At 35.1% G+C, this 20,486-nt stretch overlaps 1 protein-coding gene across 15 annotated transcripts in view; it reads right to left on the bottom strand.

The window, feature by feature from the left end:
• NAALADL2 (N-acetylated alpha-linked acidic dipeptidase like 2) overlaps positions 1–20,486 on the bottom strand; it is a 1,372,789-nt gene that overhangs the window by 288,499 nt on the left and 1,063,804 nt on the right. The gene's annotated exons all lie outside the window — the stretch shown is intronic.

Raw genomic sequence — 20,486 nt, 5'->3', positions numbered from 1 at the left:
ACCATGGGCCAATTAAACCTCTTTTCTTTAGGAACCACCCAGTCTCAGGTATTTCTTTATATCAATGCAAGAACAACCTAACAGAGTATGAAGAAAAACAAGAAAAAACCTGAGGATAAAACCATGGGCTTATGCATGTACATGAGTGTAGAGGGGAAATATTTAGGAGATGAATTCAGAGATGACAAGAAACTGGATTACTGAAGTAGGAAAATAAAGCATTAATAATGCCTAATAGCCAGGCACAGTGGCTCACGCCTGTAATCCCAGCACTTTGGGAGGCTGAGGTGGGCAGATCACCTGAGGTCAGGAGTTCAAGACCAGCCTGGCCAACATGGTGAAACCCCATCTCTACTAAAAATACAAAAAATTAGTTGGGCGTGGTTACGGGCACCTGTAATCCCAGCTGCTCTGGAGGCTGAGGCAGGAGAATCACTTGAACATGGGAAGTGGGGGCTGCAGTGAGCCGAGATCACAGCATTGCACTCTAGCCCGGGTGACAAGAGTGAAACTCCATCTCAAAAAACAAAAAATAATAATGCCTAATAATCACAATAATAAGAAAGATTTAGATTAGGCTGGATAGTTAAGAGCTGAAAAGAGACACCTGGACATGGGAACCAAAATGTCCCCATTGACCTTTTCCAATGCAGCAGCAACTTCCATGCAGTACACAAAAGTGCAAATTGGATACTATCTGAAGAGGAGTAGATCAAAGACCTAGAAACACACACTGTTAGTAAAACAACTTTAGGGTGTCTGGAGAAGAAGAGAGGATGAAACAGAGCAGTATCTACAGACAGAGGCAACATTGAAAGAAAGGTTTATTAGCCTTTTGTGTTGAGTGGTTTTTTTTTTTTCCTAAGGGTAGGAAAAAATATTGTCCGTTTATAGGTCAATAGGAAAGAGCTAGTGATGAGAGAATGACTGAAGATGTGGGAGAGGAGGATGTGCAGAGGGGCTGATAGCAGATGTACTCAGTTTCATCACTGTCAGACTACTCATGACAGAGCCGGCTGACATGTCCCGTGTATGTCATTTCCCCCTCTAAAGGAAGAGAGTGAACAGGGGGTATCATCATAGCAAGTAAGGCTAAAAGGTATCAGGAGCACCTTATAACTATGACCTCTAACATGTGAATAACCAAGTATGGAGAATTTTTTATGACAAGAATATTTATGCATGATGACTATTGCTTAACATGTATCTATGAAGTATATTTAAAAGCAGCCCAAGAGCTTACATCTAAAAAGCCTCTACTTTATATATTGTTTAATGAAATAAGTACATTTTTAAATTTGGTTAAGTCTTTCCTGTAACTTTTACACTCCTAGAAATATTCTGTTTTGTCTCTCACTATCTTAAGTCCAGTGAAGTGTGACTGAGATGAATTAAAATCTGTTAAGTAAAAGTAAGTAGAACAGTTTACATTTTTCAACCTATATTTGAGCACGATTTTTCACAGCAAGTGTATATGCTTCCAAAAGGTAGATAACATATTTTATCTTTAAAATTATTAGATTAAACATTTAGAGAATGGAAGATGATAGTTCCTAAATGTTTTACAATATTATCTAAAATGAACATAAATTGCATGAACCTTCAAGTTTTCATCTGTTATAAGATGACCTTCGGAAATTACTTCTGCAGCAATAAAACTAAACATTCAGGGATGATACATGTGCAGTGCATTAAAGTCAGAAATGTTTACATGGCACATACTGCAGAAGATAAACTGGCAGTTCTGCCGAAGCACCACTCCATATCTAAGGTTTTTTTATTTTATTTTATTTTATTTTTCCATTTCACCTGAGCAAAAAGCAATGAAATACCTGTGTTAAAGGAATCTTTAAGTGCTACAGCTCATAATTTTAGTGCCCTGAGGTATCAGAAAAAGGTAATGATAGCAGTAGTCAGAATTCTTAGGTCAAAAGGGAATCTGGTAGTAAATGACCCAAAGCCTGCTGAGGTCTGCTCAAGACCTTGGGTTTTCATGTCTCTGGTTGGTCTTGAAGTGATACCAATCACCAGAATCCAGAAGGAGAAGGAAACACCGTTCAAGAGGCCAAGAGGCTTTTTAAAAAATCCAGTGATGTGAGTCTTTGGCAGTTGAGTCTAAAATGAACGGAGAAAATTTGTTTCTATCTTATACCTCTTGTAGTTCTTACTCTACACCTCAAACTTTGCTCTCTCTCTTCTCATTTATTCTTTCTCAGAAGAAGAGGTATTTATGTTGCTTGCTAAGACAAACTCCTTTCCCTAGGATCTTGAATACATTTTGATTGTCTTTTCCAGGCCCTTGCTATCATTATGTGAAGGCTTTCCTGTAACTTCAGTTTCTCTCTCTTCTGAATTCAAATCCTCAGCTTACATACATTTCAGGTCTACTTTCTAAATAAATCAAACCAAAAGTCAACAAAAAAATAAGCTAACAACATTGTCCCTAGACTTTTTCATTCCTACAAGTAGTGTCTATTCTTTTTATCTTTTGCTATGAAACAAACCATACTGGATTAAAACAATAATTTTTTCTTATCTTTATGGACTGTGGGTTGACTTGGTTCTAGTGGGAAAATTTTACTCAGGATCTTTCAAGTAGTTTTTGTTAGATGGTAGTTGGGGCTGTGGAGACACGATAAGTCATTGTCACACATGTGTGATCTGACATCTCTGTCTTCAGGCAGACTCTTTTTTTTTTTTTTTCTTGAGACAGGGTCTTGCTTTGCCACCCAGCCTGGATGCAGTGGCAGGATCATAGCTCACTGCAACACTGAACTCCTGAGCTCAAGCAATCCTCTTGCCTCAGCCTCCCAAGGCTCTTTTGTAACTAGGTAGAGTTTCTCACAGATGGTAGTCTCAGCGTAATAGGAGATTTTTACATGGTGACTGGCTTTCTCCAGAGTTTGAAAGACAGGAATTGGAAGCCACTGGGATCCTTCTCTCAATAAGAGAAATGTCAAATAATGTTCCACATATATCTCTTTACTTTCCTTAGCTTCAAACATTTTTGTAATAATCTTAAACATTTGCTGCCATCACATCCTTCCTACTCATTGTGTCATCCACACACATATAGCTAACATTCATCAAGAGCTTGTAAATTGCTAGGCATTCTGTCAAGTACTTTTTGAACATTACCTCAAGTAAAATCTCTAAGCTAGATATTACTACTATTATCTTCATTTAGAGATTTTGAGTTCTTGTCCATGGTCACTAACTTAGCTTGGATGCCATAACAAAATTTCACAAACTGAGTAGATTAAACAACAGAAAAATATTTTCTCATTGGTTGGGTTCTGGTGAAGGGTCTCTTGCTGGCCTGCAAATGACTGCTTTCTCACTGTGTCTGAGAGAGAGAGAGAGAGAGAGAAACAGAGAGACAGAGAGAAAGAAGAGAGAAATCTTTCTTTTCTTGTAAAGCCACAATCCTATCAGATTAGGGCCCCACCCTGATAACATCATTTCATTTTAATGGCCTCCTATACGCCCTATCTCCAGAAAGAGTCACATTAGGGGCTAGAGCTTCAACTTACACATTTTGAGGAAACACATTTCAGTCCATGACATTTCACCCTGGCCCCCCAAAATTCATGTCACCACATGCAACATATATTCATTCAATTCCAACTGTCCAGAAATTCTTAACTAATTCCAGCATCAACTCTGAAGTGCCCTCTCTGACAAAAGTCAAAAGTGTCCTCTTTGACAAAATGTCCTCTTTGACAAACTCAACAAAAGCAAGCAATAGAAAGGACTCCCTGCTCAATAAAAAGTATTGGGATAACTGGCTAGCCATATGCAGAAGAGTAAAACATTCTTTACACTTATACAAAAATCAACTCAAAATGCATTAAAGACTTAAATGTAAAACCTAAAACTATAAAAACCTTGAAAGATAATCTAGGAAATATCATTCTGAACATAGGACCTGGCAAAAATTTCATGACGAAGACACCAACAAGCAACTGGAAGAAAAACAAAAATTAATAAGCAGGGTCTAATTAAACTGAAGAGCTTCTGCACAGCAAAAGGAATTATCAACAGAGTAAACAAACACCTTACAGGACTGGAGACAATATTTGCAAACTATGCATCCAACAAAGGTCTCGTATCCAGAATCTATAAGGAATTTCAACAGATTTGCAAGCAAAAACCAAACAACCCCATGAAAAAGTGGGCAAAGGACACAAACAGACACTTTTCGAAAGAAGACACACATGTGGCCAACAAGCATATGAAAAAATGCTCAACTTCAATAATTAGAGAAATACAAACCAAAACCACAATGAGATACCATCTCATACCAGTCAGAATGGCTATTATAAAGAAGTCAAAAAATAACACATACTAGTGTGAGGATGTAGAGAAAAGAGGAACACTTACACATTGCTAGTGGCAATGTAAATTAGTTCAGCCATTGAGGAAAGTGGTTTGGCAATTTCTCGAAGAACTTAAAACAGAATTACCATTCCACGTAGCAATCCTATTATTGGGTATATATACAAATGAATATAAGTTGTTCTACTATAAAGACACAACGCATATGTATGTTCATCTCAGCACTATTCACAATAGCAAAGTCATGGAATCAACCTAAATACCCATCGGTGGTAGACTGGATAAAGAAAAGGTGGTACACAGACACCATGAGACACTACACAGCTATAAAAAAGAATGAGATCATGTCTTTTGCAGCAACATGGATGGAGCTGGAGGCCATTAACCTATGCAAATTAATGCAGGAGAAAACTAAATATTCCATGTTCTAACTTGTAAGTGGGAGCTAAATATCAAGTACATATGAACAAACAGAAGGAAACAACAGACACCAAGGCCTACTTGAGGGTAGATGGTGGGTGGAAGGTGAGGATTGAAAAACCACCTATCCGGTACTATGCAGATTACCTGGGTGACAACATAATCTACACCAAACCCCTGCAACATGAAATTTACTCATAAAACAATCTATACATGTACCCCTGAACCTAAAATAATGGTGAAAAAAAAAGAGAAAAAAATCTCATTAAAAAGCCTGTCTTCTTACAAAAACTAAAATGAAAAATAAATATATCTAACTTCTGTCTGGGTGAGATTTGAGGTACAATTCATGAGGCAAAATTCCTCTCCAGCTGTAAACCTATGTTCAAACTACAGTGGTGGGACAAGAATGAATAGACATATCCTGATGTTTAGGTTCTCCAGAGAAGCTATATATATATGTGTATATATTATACACATATTATATACACACACTATATATATATATACTGGGATTGAGAGAGAGAGAGAGAGAGAGACATTTATTATAAAGAATTGACTCATGATTAACGAGGCTGTGAAGTCCCAAGATCTGCAGTGGGCTACCTGGAGACCCAGGAGAAGTGATGTAGTTCCAGTCCAAGTCCAAAGGCCTGAAAGCAAAGAGAGCTGATGGTGTATATGATCCAGTCTTAAAGCTATCAGGCTCAAGCAAGAAAAGCCAATGCTTCAGTTCAATTCTCAAAGCTGGAAAAGACTGACGTCCCAGATCGAAGCAGTCAGGCAGTGTCAGCCTGACTCTTACTTGTTGCATTGCCTCATTTGTTGCAGTGTCAGGCTTTTTGTTCTTTTCAGCCTTTCAACTGATTGCATGAGGGGTACATACATTAGGTAGGAAAATCTGCTTTACTGAGCCTACTCATTCAAATGTTAATCTCATCCAAACACATGCACACACACACACACACACACACACACACACACACACACACACACACACACACACACACACACCCACCCACCCAGGATAATGGTTTGCCAAATATCTGGTGCAGTCAAGTTTTAACAAAACTAACCATCATAGTCACATAGCTAGCTTATTTAGTAGACTGACTAGGAATTTATGACCACTTTATTCTCCCTTGTTTATTCTTTAGTTCCCCACAATGTGCTTTTATTTTACTTGAAATTGTTCTCTTCAAAGTGTCCATTGATTTGCTGTTCATGTAGACCAATGTGTTTTTAATCAGCCCTTTCTTGATCTTACTACGGCTTTTGATCCTGGTGACTAATATGCCTTCTTGAAATGCTTACTTCTTGGTTTCCATGATAGTACTTGACTTTGGAACTTTTTTTGATATTTGTGACTACCATTTTTCTTAAAACTACTAAAGTTCACAGTTCACGGTTCACAGCAATCATCTCTCTACACACTTGAGTCCTAATTTTTTATATTTAGCATTTACCTGTCTCCTAAATTCAAGTTTCATAATTTCAAACTTTTCACTAGTCATTTCTATCCAAGTGTTCAAACTTAATTTGTCTCAAAGTGATTAATTTTTTTCTGAAACTTGCTATAGCTCTTTTCCCTATGTGCTTTATTTCAGATAAAGAATATTTATCAGACCCTCAGTCACTAAGGCTCAAAACTGTGTGAGGTGATTACCTGTTTGTTATCTGTCTTGTACCCACTCTTTTTGGAAATCTTCCCTCTCTCTCAGTCCGAGGTATTAAAATGGGGCTGAACCAACCTCCAGCTCCAAATGTGAACGTCTGACCTACACTGAGCCAATGAGAATCATATGCTGCTTTGTGTGTGTGTGTGTGTGTGTGTGTGTGTAAAACATATGGAAAAGATGTTCCCTTTTGATAACAATCTTTTAACCTCTAGGGTAATGTAATTGTGGAGGTGGCAGGAGCCACCTTCACCACCACATATATGGAAGCTGCCTGAACATGAAGCCAATAAAAGGAAAGCAGTTCTGAGAAATAGTAAGAGACAGAATATCTTGATTCAGATATATGAACCAATAAATTTTGATTTTTGTTTAAGCAAGTTTGAGTTGGCTTCCTGTCACTTGTAATCTTTGGACTCCTGACTGATGCCCAGGCCATTATATTTGACTCGTGTTCTCTTATTCAATTCCTGATTTATCTACCCCTATAAAATCCTCTTCTATGTATTATCACAGAAACCACCCTAACTCAAAACTTCATCTGTCATCTAGAGTAAAGCAGTAGCCACCCACTTGTAAAACTTCCCTGTTCTGATCAGTCTTATTCACTCTTCCCAGAACTATCATTCTAAATTACAGTTTGATTTGGTCAAACTTCTTGGCTTGTCATTCAAAGCCATTCACTGTCTATCTGAATTTGTGTGTAGAGAATTATTTTTCAATCCACTATTTCATATAGCAAAATGTAGTGTTGATGAGAATAGACTCTGGAACCAGATTCTTAAGTTCACATTTGGGATCTGCCACTTTTTTAGCTATGTACATTTTTTTAAGTATCTTAATTTCTCTATGTGCCACTTTTTTCATCTGTAAGATGGAGATAATAATAGCACCCATATCATAATGTTGTTAAGAAGATTAAAGTACTTGATAATAGAGAAGCACATTAAGCATGCCTGGTACAGGATAATTGTTAGTAATGGAAAGTAAAATGCTAGCGCGCAGGGCTTTTATTTTACCTTGTTTTTTGTAGCCCTTGTGTGTAACACATTCTGATACATGGGATGCCCCCATTGGAAGTATAGTCAATGAATGAACGAATGAAATCACCTTCCGATCCTCCTTGTTCCCTAAGCAAACAAACCTCTCTGCTCCCAAAGAAGGCCCATATCCATGTTTCTACTTCTGTGCCTTTTTGCCTACTATTGATTTCGCCTAGAATTTTTTTTTCCCCACTACATATAAAAACTACCATCTATACTTCAATACCTTACTTGAGGTAATTGTCTCAGATTCCTCCAGCCAAAAGTAAATGCAATTCCTCCCCCACAAAATGCCTCATTCTGGATTATCTAGACTTCACTAATGGCAGCTATTTTTTCCCTGCCTTGCATTAGAGTTACGTATGTATGCGCATTATCTTATTTCTAAAGGATAATGATTCTAGGAGGCAGAAGAATTCTCTTTGCAGTATCCCATAGCTCCTAGCAGAGGGTCATGCATGGAGTAGTCATTCAGCGTTTATTTTTGTGTTAGTGAATATGACTATCATGAATATATAATAAGATTTATTGCTAGTAGGAATAAATATAGATGTCAATATTGACTCTCTACTTGGACTATGAGAAAGTAATATTCCAATATTAGTGAACCAAAGAGGCCAAAAGCTTTAGGTTTACCTGCACCATTTTAGACTCTACTCAGACCCATAGCTGCAAGCTTGGTTTTATCTATTTATAATAAAGAAAATATATAGCAGGCTTACTACAAGTAGAAGACTCAAATCAAGTATTATTTTGAGGAAATGACTAATATTGCAATAAAAATATAGCTAATATGTAAGACGCAATAATTTGTGTAATAACTGATGAAATTGGCAAAATTAAATAAGTGGGATCTGTCCAACTGGACATACAGTCAAAAAGAATAATCTTGAAATGCCCACATAAGGCTCCAGTCTGAATCATGGACCTGTCACATAAATTCCACAATTCATACTGAAACCCTAGAACTTAAGTCAGGTGCAAAAAAAATACCAAGTAGATCTAAGAACTAAAACCTCAGAAGTTAAAAATAGGAATAAGACTAGAGCTCAGGAAAAAAAAACATAGGTTTAACATTTTGTACTCAATTTAAAAGAGTAATTTAAAGTAATTATATGTTTATTTGTTTAATTTTTAAACAAAAATTTAAAGCATTAAGAGACTCTTACGCTAGACTTGTTGAAGGAATTTAGTGTTTAAGTTCCTAAGTAAAGTTTAAATGTTTGGTGAAATCTCATTGGTTATATGCATATTGTATTCGTTTTATTAGTAGCATGTTAATCATTCAAAAAATGCTAAAACAAATTGGAAATTAGACAGTGTAAAAATAGTTGTATGTATTCTTGTCATTGCACTAAGGCCCTTTGAATAGTAACAAAGCTATCACACACTGAAGTATGGGTTTTCCAATAATGAGTCATGTTTCAAATACCTAGTTTTAATCTGCATTAACCCCACAGTGAAATACAAAGAAAATGTATAATAACTATGTGGAGTAATCTCTGTATACTGAACACTTTCTCAGAAATGAGAAAATAACCTGAAATTCTTAGCATGGTAAATTTAAGTAGTATAATCACTGAAAATAAAGTTTTTAAGTAAGATTAATATGTAAGAATGCAGATAGGAATTCTGAGGTGTGCTTTACCATGATTGCATTACTTTGCTAGGGCTGCCACACAAATGACCTTATTTTAACTTAATTACTTCTTTAAAGACCCTACCTAAATACAGTCACATTCTGGGGTACTGTGGGTTAGGACTTCAACAGGTGAATCTTTGGGGGAAAACAATTCTGATGCAAATAGCTTTTTAAATAATGCCCCTAAAATGTAAATCAGCAGGAAGGACAATCCATATATTATTTTTAAATATTAAGTCCAACTCTTAAGTATATCTGTTCATAATAGTCATGTAGAGATTAGAAAGCAAAATCACTTATAAAAATCCAGAGGAGCCTAACTCAAGATGGACCCTGAACTTTATATCCCACATGGTACTATAAATGAAATCCAGGCAAAATAATATTCTTAGTAGAGTGGTAACCTAGGTCAGTCACAGGCAAGGTTGTAAAACATCAAGATGTACTTTCAATAATCTTTCACTTACCATTAATAAAGCCTTCTCGGACTGGGGATTAAGGCTCTCATATTTTATTGTTTGCCTTCCTATCAAAACTTTCTTGGTTTACACTCATACACTGCTCTGAAGAGTACAAATTGGTATTTTCTCTGATATTATTCCTTTTAATTCACTTTCTACTCTGATCTTTCTCGCTACCTTCTTTTCAAGGTCAATAGCTTTTAGATTTGCCCTTTTGAGGCTATTTTCTATATTTTGTAGGCATTCTTTCATTCTTTTTTATTCTTTGTTCTTTTCTCCTTTCTGACTGTGCTATCTGTAATAGTCTGCTTTCAAGTTCACTAGTTCTTCTGTTTGATCAATTCAGCTGGTAAGGGACTCTGATACATTCTTCAGTAACTAAATTGCATTTTTCAGCTACTGAATTTCTGCTTGATACTTATTAATTACTGCAATTTCTTTCATCTTTCTAAATATTACATGCACACTAACATTAATTGAATGGTTTTTCTGAGAGAGGCACTATATCAAGTGCTTTTCAAGCATTTTCAATATTGCATTTGATAACAAAACAAAACTATTTATCTCCAATTTATAGAGGAACAAACTGAAACTTAGTTATAATTTGTACTCATGCTGTTTGACTCCAGAGCCTATATTACAACACTTATATACTGCATATGCATTTTTAAAAATAAGATTTTACTTTCTAATTAAAATAGTAGTGGAACATCATCCTTGTAATATGTTAGCTATTTTCACAAAATCCACCCAAAGGAAAAAAAAAAAAAGAACAGTACTGACCTTGAGAATTTAGATTAAGTGTTTGGCTCATCTATCTATTGTCAGTTATTTGTTCCAACCATATGATTTAATGGTCATTGTCTACTTGAAACTACTCCTTAGGCATTTACAATTTTCAAAAAGCTCTAAAAGGGGTATAAATTGAAATTCTATATGAATGATTGCAAATTAATACAAACGAAGAAAAAATTGTGGTAGAGGTTTTCACACTTAGTTTAAGTATTAAAATATTACACATTTTGTAAAAAGTGAATTCTGCAAATGTCTGAACTTCTTAAGGTTGAAAAAGATTAGCAAAGTTTACATTCATCCATTTACCAGACATTTATTTCGTGTCTGATTTGTACAAGGAGGTATAACGTTTTAGTTAAGGGCTGGGTTATAAAAACCGGCTGTCTGATAGCCAGTTGTGGTGGCTGTAAGTCTCAGCTACTCGGGGAGGCTGAGGCAGGAGGATCTCTTGGGCCCAGAAGTTTGAGGTTACAGTGAGCTATGGTCATGTCACTGCACTCCAGCCTAGGGAATAGAGCGAGAACCTGTCTCTAAAAAAATTAAAATTAAAATTAAAAACACTACACGCCGTTTGGTTTGTACCCCATTAATATAGGCTGTGTGATCTTGAACAAATTATATAAATATTTAGTTTTTAATTTCTCATCTATAAAGTCAAGTTATAATAATATTTATGTGATAAGGGGTATTAAATAAAATACTCTGTGTAAAGTGTTTGGCATTGTATCTGACATATACAAAGTGTTCAATAAATAGTGTTCTCAGCCAGGCCTGGTGACTCATGCTTGTAATCCCAGAACTTTGGGAGGCCGAGGCAGGTGGATCGCTTGAGCCCAAGAGTTCGAAACCAGCCTGGACAACACGGCAAAACCCTGTCTCCGCAAAAAAAACACAAAAAATAGCTGGGTGTAGTGGCATGCATCTGTGGTCTCAGCTACTCGGAGGTTGAGGTGGGAGAGACACCTGAGCCTAGGAGGTCAAAGCCGCAGTGAGCTGTGATAGCACCACTGCACTCTAGCTTGGGTGACAAAGTAAGACCCTATATCAAAAAACAACCACCACCCCAAAAAAATAGTGTTAGCTTCAATATAAATACATTATGAAGTGAAAGAATCCAAAGACGAAATTGGTGTGCATCTGGTTTGCCAGGAGATTAAGTTAATTTGTTGATTGAAAAATAATTTTATATAAATGATAATATATAAAATATATGGGTAGAGAAAATTTATTTTTTTAAATAAAGATAAACATAAATTGTCTAACTTTTAAAGATATAATAGAATATAAATTAAAAGACATGATAAATCACAAACAATAGCAACATATAATTCAAGTCTTAAAGTTGCTGAAATCTCAACAAACTATAATTACAAAAGACATTTAATCTGTAATCTCTGACAAACTTTGAATTCTGGTGTGAATTTTACTGGCATCTACTTATTTTGTGACCTAATTACATTGTATCTTGTTTTAATATTTAAATTTACTTACTATTTGCATTATCTCATATTAATGACTGTGACACAGGCTTCCAAGTATAAACATGTCTGCCAAAGGCAGAAATGGGTGTCAGACATGTTTTGTCACATTAGAGTAGATGGCACTTGAATGAATGGAGGGATGAATTAGGCTAAATCATGTAAAGAAGTTGTCAAGTCATAAATAAAATATATAATTGGGAGAAGTAAAATCTAGGAGCAGCTATTAATTAGCACACTGGATGAAATGTTTGGGTGACTAAAAGTAACATAAAACCATTTTCTAAAAAAAATATGGCAGGTTAATCACATTTGTGATTAACCTTCCTCCTTAGACACAATTAAAATAAAAAGAAAAGAGTAGAATAAAAACAATTATGGACTCTCAAAAACAAAGAGGAGAAGAGAAGAGGCATCAATAGAAGAGATAGAACACGGGGAAGTAAGTGGTCAATGATTCATCTGGGGTAAGGAAATGACGATAAAGTGTGTGTAGAGGGTACAAGCAAAGAGATTCAGTTCACTAAGCAGAAGTTCAAGATAGCCTCAGAACTTGAAGGCCCCCTGACAGCATAGGAAGAAAGTGAAACATGACTCAGAAAAGATTAGGTTGGTGCAAAAGTAATTGCAAAAACCGCAATTACTTTTGCATCAACCTAGAATAAGTTGAAAGTCTATACATGAAGAGTTACCACCTCTGCTACTCTTAGTCCCCCTTTCATGTAGACGTTCCCATCTTTCAGGCAGAAGGCTGGATATTTCTTCTCTGAACGAATTGGGCTTAGTGCAATGACTCGGCATTCATCAACATCAGGCATAGTGCAGGATGGAGTGAGCCTTATCTTAAGTTGAACAAATAAAAATATTACCAGACCTATGACAAAAAATTCTGACAGAACATAATTTTCAACCAAGATTATATATGAAATCAAATTAATAATCACAGGTAGCAGCAAAATTAAAGATGTTTGGACACTTAAGAATTCAATAAATATATTTGCATACTTTGGAAGCTACTCTTTCATGTGCTCCAGCATGACCTAAAAATAATCTAACATTTAAAAAAAGTATATATGGGATTGCTTAAACAGATGATCCCAAACAGAAGAGCAGCAATGAGAAATCCCAGGATGATAACTGTGCAGCAGGCTTAGTAAGCAATTGTTCCAGACTGAAGCAGGACAATAGAATATTTCAGGAGAGAAAATACTGCAAATCTTGAAAAAATAAGGAATTTGGAGAAGTCAGTTATAGATTTCCAGTCACAATATGCATTGCATATCAAAAGCCTCTTGCTCTGGAAAAGACAGACCAACTAAAAAGATATTGTACTTAAAATCTTCAAAATACTACAGTGAGAAGAAAGCACAGATATATGTATGAAGGCCTGTGATACCCGATGACAAGGGACAGCAGATGATAGGTCCATAGTATTTAAAGAGGGGTCCTAGGTACCGATTGGAAATCGCCTGTGGGTATCAGTCATATCAGTGTAGAACATTTTTCCTGTGCTTCTTCATAATGAAAAAGCATGGATTCTGGAGAATCGGAATACACTGAACTTACGCTGTACTCTGAGATGATACTGGTAACTAGAACTGAAGAAACTGACTTTCCATTCATTTCCAGCTTATGAGTTATCTCAGAGCTGTTGAAAGTTTGTAAGTCTCCCTAGGAACTCGAGTCAGACAGGGACTCGAGTATAATTTCCTTGATCTCCTGAAGCTACAGGTTTATTTTAAAGATTCACATGGTGTTAAATTCCTAAAAATAAACAGACATTGTTACTCTGGGATTCTAATTGCTAGAAATGCTTACGTATGCGTGCATGTTTATCACCATATTGTAATAGAAAAATTAAAATGGTTTAAATGCTTCAAAATATGTAGACTTCACAAATTACAGAATATTAATTAATAACATGGGAAAATAGTTAATATATTAAGTGAAAATCAGGTTGTTTATATATTGTATGTAAAAGGTTTATGAGAAGCAAAATATACATATAAATAAATACACATTGAGATAAAAGATTCACAGTATAATTTCCAAAATGGTGAGATTATAAACAATTACATTTTTTGTGTGTTTCTCTTCATTTTAAAATTTGTATACAAGAAGTATGTAATATTTTTAACATGAGACGATATTTTTTAAGCCTTGTATATTACAAACAAGATAGAGAGGAGGAAATTACACCAATAAATCCAAGCTAATCCTACTTAGTTCTCAAACTTGTATCTGAGCTTCCCAGCTCCTAGGGAAATAAGAAGACTCCACAGATAGTACAGCTTTCACTGTGTGTATGTGTATGTCTATTATTTAAGAGTTTCGACAACAGTTTTTAATGAGGCATCCAAAAAGAAATGCAAAACAACATAATGACAATACTTGTACTAGCAGATTGAAAAAACAGTTGCATTTGTTATACCGGTGACTATTATAGACATCGACCCTTGGGAAAAGACATAGATAATAATGTTTGGTAAGGGAAATGCTACACAGACCATAGTTAAGTTGCCTTGAGCTGTCTTTTGGTTAAAATATGCAGTTTTCACAGGCATAATGTCAATTGAAGTTTTGTACAAGAAATATTGTGCAGGGCAAAGTTAAATGATTAAGTTATGTTGCTCTCTGGTGAGCTGGTGTAATATGAGAATTGAGCTTGGATGAACTTGAGCAGTAAATAGTTAACATGTGTAAGAGATGAATGTTTTACCTATTATGTTTCCCTAAGAGTGGAGCACATTTTTATAGCATCGGATGATCTCTATTTTATTAGAGTTTTGACAACTTCAGTCTTGTTTTCAAGAGAAGGTAAATCCAAATTATACAAACGTGAGGTTGCTAGAAAGAGTGGCTCTTCGTATTCCTTTCTCAAATAAAAATAGATTTATTATATTTTCTGATGATAAAATTAATGTGCTTACTGTCAAATTCAGAAAATAGAGGAAAGTGTGAAATAAGAAGAAAACCATCAAAAATTCCATGACCCCACTGTTATCATTTAAGTGCATTCAGCATTTAGTTATTAACATTTATATGTGTACATACATATGTATAAATATGTATACATTCATATGAATATAAATATACAGAAATATGTGTACATAAGTTATGCACATTAACATATGTAAGCACATAAATATCTGTTATAAACATAATTTTTCACTTCCAAAATGTATCATGAACCTATTTTCCACGTAAATAAAAACATATTTATAACATGCTTAATGGTAAAAAGAGCTAGATGTTTTTAATGGAAGAAAGAGCCATATGTTCTAGATATCAGTCAGGTAGTTATGAAAATAAAGGGGACTAGATGGTTTTCTTATCATCCAGTAATTATTTCTAAAGGTGTTATTTAAAATTAGTGGAATAATATTACACAGCTGTATACGTATATACCTATACAGATGTTTACGTATAGATGAACATATATAATTTACATTTGTATATGAATATGTGTGTGCTTTAGTAATTCACATGTATGTGAATGACATAATGGGTTAAATGAATGTGAATGATCTATTAATGCTTGGAATTGTTATGGAAAAATGGGTAGAGGCTTCCCTCTGGGTACTGTTTCCCTGCCAAAGGCACTAGTATGTTGGCACAACTATCAGATATTCACAATCAAGATCCATTATGTGGGTTTCATCTCTCCCTTTGAATGGCACTTATCACCTTACCTGATTAGCATTTTATACTCCATATATCTTAATGTCTTTCTTTTCTTTCTAAGATACTTTAAGGACAATGATAAAAAGTGGGAATGCAGATGAAAAGTATCCTGTCTCTCAAAGCCTCAAATTCAACTTCAAGGGCTTCATTTCAGCACTTTTCAGAGCTGCCTGATTGACTACTCCACACACTAAAGAATGAGCAGCAATTGAGTCCAATCATGCTGAACTAAAAGGAGCTGTGTAAGGAAAAACTTTTGATGTAGAGTTCAACTGTAAGAGATAAACAGTATTATTCCACATTAAGAGGCTGCATTTTCTCATGTCAAAACTCAAAAGAACATTTTACCGTGGAAATTCTTTTGAAAAAATTTTTATTATATGCCTGTATTGAACAATTTGTAAGTCTGATATTTGTACTTTTGTAACTGCTACATGGCTTTACCTAGAGGTTCAATTATGACCTTGCATGGTGGACCCATTCTAAGCAATGGATAACCTTGCTGAGGTCAGAAAATATCAAACGTATTTTTTCTGAGATTTTTTTTGAGTTTCATTTGCAAATTACTCATAATTTTAGTAAAAGGTGATTCTCAGTCTTTTTTCCATTTTATGGCACACAAATACTGATAACACTTGTATCATTGCTATAAATGTTGGTGTATGCCCACAGATGGAGATAGATTGTAGGTACTGACAGCTGCAAGCTCTCTATAGCCTCTCAGGTAATCCTCATGTGTAGCATGGCAGAGTGGCATGGCCTACCAGTCAGAAAGTCTTGTTCCATAAGGATATTTTATATTGTAGTAAATTTAGTGTGCCTTGTCCACAGCTAATTAGTATAACAATGTGGAAAATAATTCTATTATTCAAAAATCAAATTTCATATAAATGAAACAGTAAATAACTAGAAACATATATTGGGAATAATTTTTAAACTTTCGGCTGTGACCAACTTAATCCTAAAGTTAGTCTCTTAACAATAGCAAAAGTTTAAAAGCTCAACTATATAACAATTAAAAACATACACTTCAAGTGGAGAAAAAAGGCATACTCAAAAGACAAAATATTAAGAAGCTTTAGATAAACATGGAAGACAAATACACAGATCGAAAAGTGGGGAGACAAAATTTACTATAGATTTAATGTACATAAAATACAATAAAAACAAAAAAATTCAAGTCAATAAACAAAGAAAGGCACATAGGACAATAAAATATTTCCTGACGGAAAAAAAAAAAGAAAGAAAGAAATGTTGCAGCTCTGGGGTGTTGGAAGTGGCAGCCATTGAATGTTCTTAGAGCTTGGACAGACTTACCTAAATGCTGCTGCTGGAAAGGAATTTAAATGTTTTAAAAAAGTCTCTATCCACCCTTGTGTTCAGTTGTTCAAAGTAACCTTATTTGAAGGCTATAAGATATAGTCATTATATATCGACATTCTAAAATTTTCTAAACTCTCGTACCTCAAGTGCATAGTCTTGGTTTGAATTCCTAACTATAAGGTAATAATTAACCCAGCTATTCGGCTATGATGTTCCAAGTATTGCCTACCTCCCTGTTTGGTGGGGAAGAGGGGATCTCCATTTGCTTTCTTTGTAACTTTTCAATTCATCCACTCCCACATTTAGGGTCTATTATTGCTACCATCCTGCTTCTGATGGTACTTTCCATACAAATAGTTACTTATGGCCGGGCGCGGTGGCTCACGCCTGCAATCCCAGCACTTTGGGAGGCCGAGACTGGCAGATCACGAGGTCAGGAGATCGAGACCATCCTGGCTAACACGGTGAAACCATGTCTCTAGTAAAAATGCAAAAAAAAACCTAGCCAGACGTGGTGGCGGGCGCCTGTAGTCCCAGCTACTCGGGAGGCTGAGGCAGGAGAATGGCGTGAACCCGGGAGGCGGAGCTTGCAGTGAGCTGAGATCACGCCACTGCACTCCAGCCGGGGAGACAGAGTGAGACTCTGTCTTAAAAACAAACAAACAACAAAAAAAAACCCCACAAATAGTTACTCATGTTTTAAGCGAGGAAAAAGATTCATTAAAACAATAAAGGGACTGCATTACTTTCTTAACTGAAAGTCTAAAGTGGGCAAGAATTGATCTAGCAACTTAAAGGTTATCATCAAGGACTTAATACCTCTCTGTCTCTCTGACCTATCTTCACACCATTATAGCAAAGAAAGGTTATCTTTCCCAGCACTCTCAAAGGAAAGAGAAAAAGCTCCTATTTCCTGAAAGGCAGTCACATCTCACTACCTCATTGGCTCTGTTTTTGTAATGTGTCCATCTATGAACTGATCATTGTGGACAGAGAGATGGGCCGCGATGATTAAGTCAAGTAGGACCCACCTTTAGAAGTGAGGGTCAGGACAATCTACCCATATCATCTGGCTAAAAACGGAGGAGGGTATCGGTACCCAGAAAAATCTAGGTGTTATTTTCCTAAAAGAAAGGGAGTAGATTAAAAGCAAAAATGTCAATTGTCATATACTAATTTAGAGACTATTACTTCTACTTACAGTAGTTTCATCAGGAATAGTGCTCTATTTTTAAAATGAGAGTATATTTGGTTTTGGAGTAGAAGACTCAAAAGAAGTCTCTTCTACAAGGAGTAGAAGACTGTGTAACCCATCTAACTTAATTTTCACTCAACAAATTGCAAACTTAGCTTACTTCTAAAAATTAATAGCATGCATGGTCATTTCCACTCTTGGGAAAAAAACTGAGAATTACCCTATTTTACATAAGACACTATGGTAATGAGTTTTACTTTCTTATGACATGACATCTGTTGGTTTCAGATCAGTGATCCAGAACTGAAAAGTTTTATCTGGAATTGTCAAGCATTTAAAATTTCATACGCTAACAACTTAGGTTTTTCTCTTTCGAATCAGAATGACTTGAGGAAACATCTGCCTTATTTGTTCACTGTGGCATTTCCTCCCCTTTCTAATATTCTGGAATATGGGTAATGAAAACAGGCTTCATTCTATACATGGCTATGACCACCATATACCAATTTAACTATTTTTAATTAATCAATCCATGCAAACAAATATAAAATAATAAAATATGTTGCTTGATTTTCATTATGCTTCCCTAAATATAACCCATTCTTTTTTGAGATCATAGGTGTGAATTTTTAAAATATAATAGTATTACTTAATTACCTTGTCAAAATATTCCTTTAATATATTTTTCTAAATGTTTGTGTAATATCTTTTTATGCTACCCTTAGTTTTATTTGAATTTTTAGAGTCAGCATAAATACTTATTCACAAGAGCAATCACTTTGATAAACGTAATTTTTCATTTTTCCTCAATAGTAGTTTTTATTTTATTTCTCGATGTTAAGATGAAATCCTGGTCTGCTAAGCCCCAGCAACTGCTGCCATGGCTGCCATCCACAGGGAAATCTATCAGCCATTTCACGCTCATGCCAATAGCCACTGTCACCAGCTATTCAGATTGGCTCTTTATTATATATCTGGCTTATAACCAGTGATAGTGTTATTCTACATGACTAAATCTTCCAGCCTCTTCTAATCAAGCAGGAGATGTCCTGGAAGGGATTCTGGTCTAAGTACAAACACGTTTTCATAAAATTTATGTTTTATTACATCCTTTTCCAATAACTTATCAGTAGAAAAATAGAATTCTATGGAGCAGGCATGTGAAGCATGGCCTTAGCACAATCTCAAAGGTAAACATTTAATCTCACAATCGGTTCAGTTTCTCTAACCTCAGATCTACTTGAAAGTAAAATTAGAACATGTGAGGGGGGAAAACACTTTATTACTCATTAACTTGTTGGTTTTGAGAGAAACTTTAAAAATTCAAATTTAAGAAAAATCATATTTAATGAATGTTTTAATTTACACATAGATGAATGTGCATGTATGTGTGCACACACGCATACCAGCACATACACACCAGACAAATGGAAAAGCTGGCATAGAAACTATTTCTAAGTAATGCTTAACATATTCCACAAATTTTAGTCGAGTAATAGAATGCTTGTTTGTCATCATATTGTCTACATGTTCTAGATTATAGCTAGACTCAACACTATAATAAATGAAGGTCTAGGTCTTCAAACTAATTCGTGTTTGTCCTCTAATTCATATTATGTGTGCCCACAATCTTTGTTCAATTTCTTTTGAAAGAGTTACAAAAGAAATTACTAATTATGTCAAACATTCAAAGAAACATCTTTGATGTAGAATTAAACAAAAGTTGAAGTATTTCAACGAAGGGCAATGTTTTTTCTGACAAGAGAATATCTGAGCTATTCGTGCTATTAAACTCTACACTGTTTTCCATTTCAATAATGTCAGCTTTATCATGTCACTTTTCTTCTTGGCATTTCAATTTCAGTAGTGTTTGCTTTGTTTTGGCCTATTAATCCCCTTACTTAAATTGGTGCCAGTCTTTCCCAGACTACATAGTTCTTTGATAGATATACAGTAAAGGAAATAATTTAAAAACATGCATTTCTAACAAACTTGGGAATGGCAGACAGTCTATGCCTTGTCAAGAAGTTATTTACCATATCTGGATTAGACACATTTTCTGCTACATACACACAGTCTTCCAAGTAAATTTTTCTACTAAAATGTATCTTTACATTAAGTTGTTCAGACACTGTTTGCATTTATTTAAGAAGACATTGTACTAATAATTCTGAAAATTTATAATGATATGTGGATTGGACTCCAGAAAGGGGCAAAATATTTAATATCTTCATAGGTTATTATGTGTGTTAGAAGAGGAAGAATTCTCTTCATGTAAGACCTCTATAGATATACTGAGGACTAATCATCAAACCTGGAACTAAGGTTCCTGGAGTAAGAAACACAGAAATCTGCTCTTAGTTAATGGATAGTGCTTTGGATGGGCAAATAAATTATGTTCATTTGTAGAACAATTACTTTAGAACCCACT

The sequence above is a fragment of the Pongo pygmaeus genome, chromosome 2, assembly GCF_028885625.2.
Source record: "Pongo pygmaeus isolate AG05252 chromosome 2, NHGRI_mPonPyg2-v2.0_pri, whole genome shotgun sequence".
Taxonomy (NCBI): Eukaryota; Metazoa; Chordata; class Mammalia; order Primates; family Hominidae; genus Pongo; species Pongo pygmaeus.
This window is presented reverse-complemented; position numbering and strand designations above follow the sequence as displayed.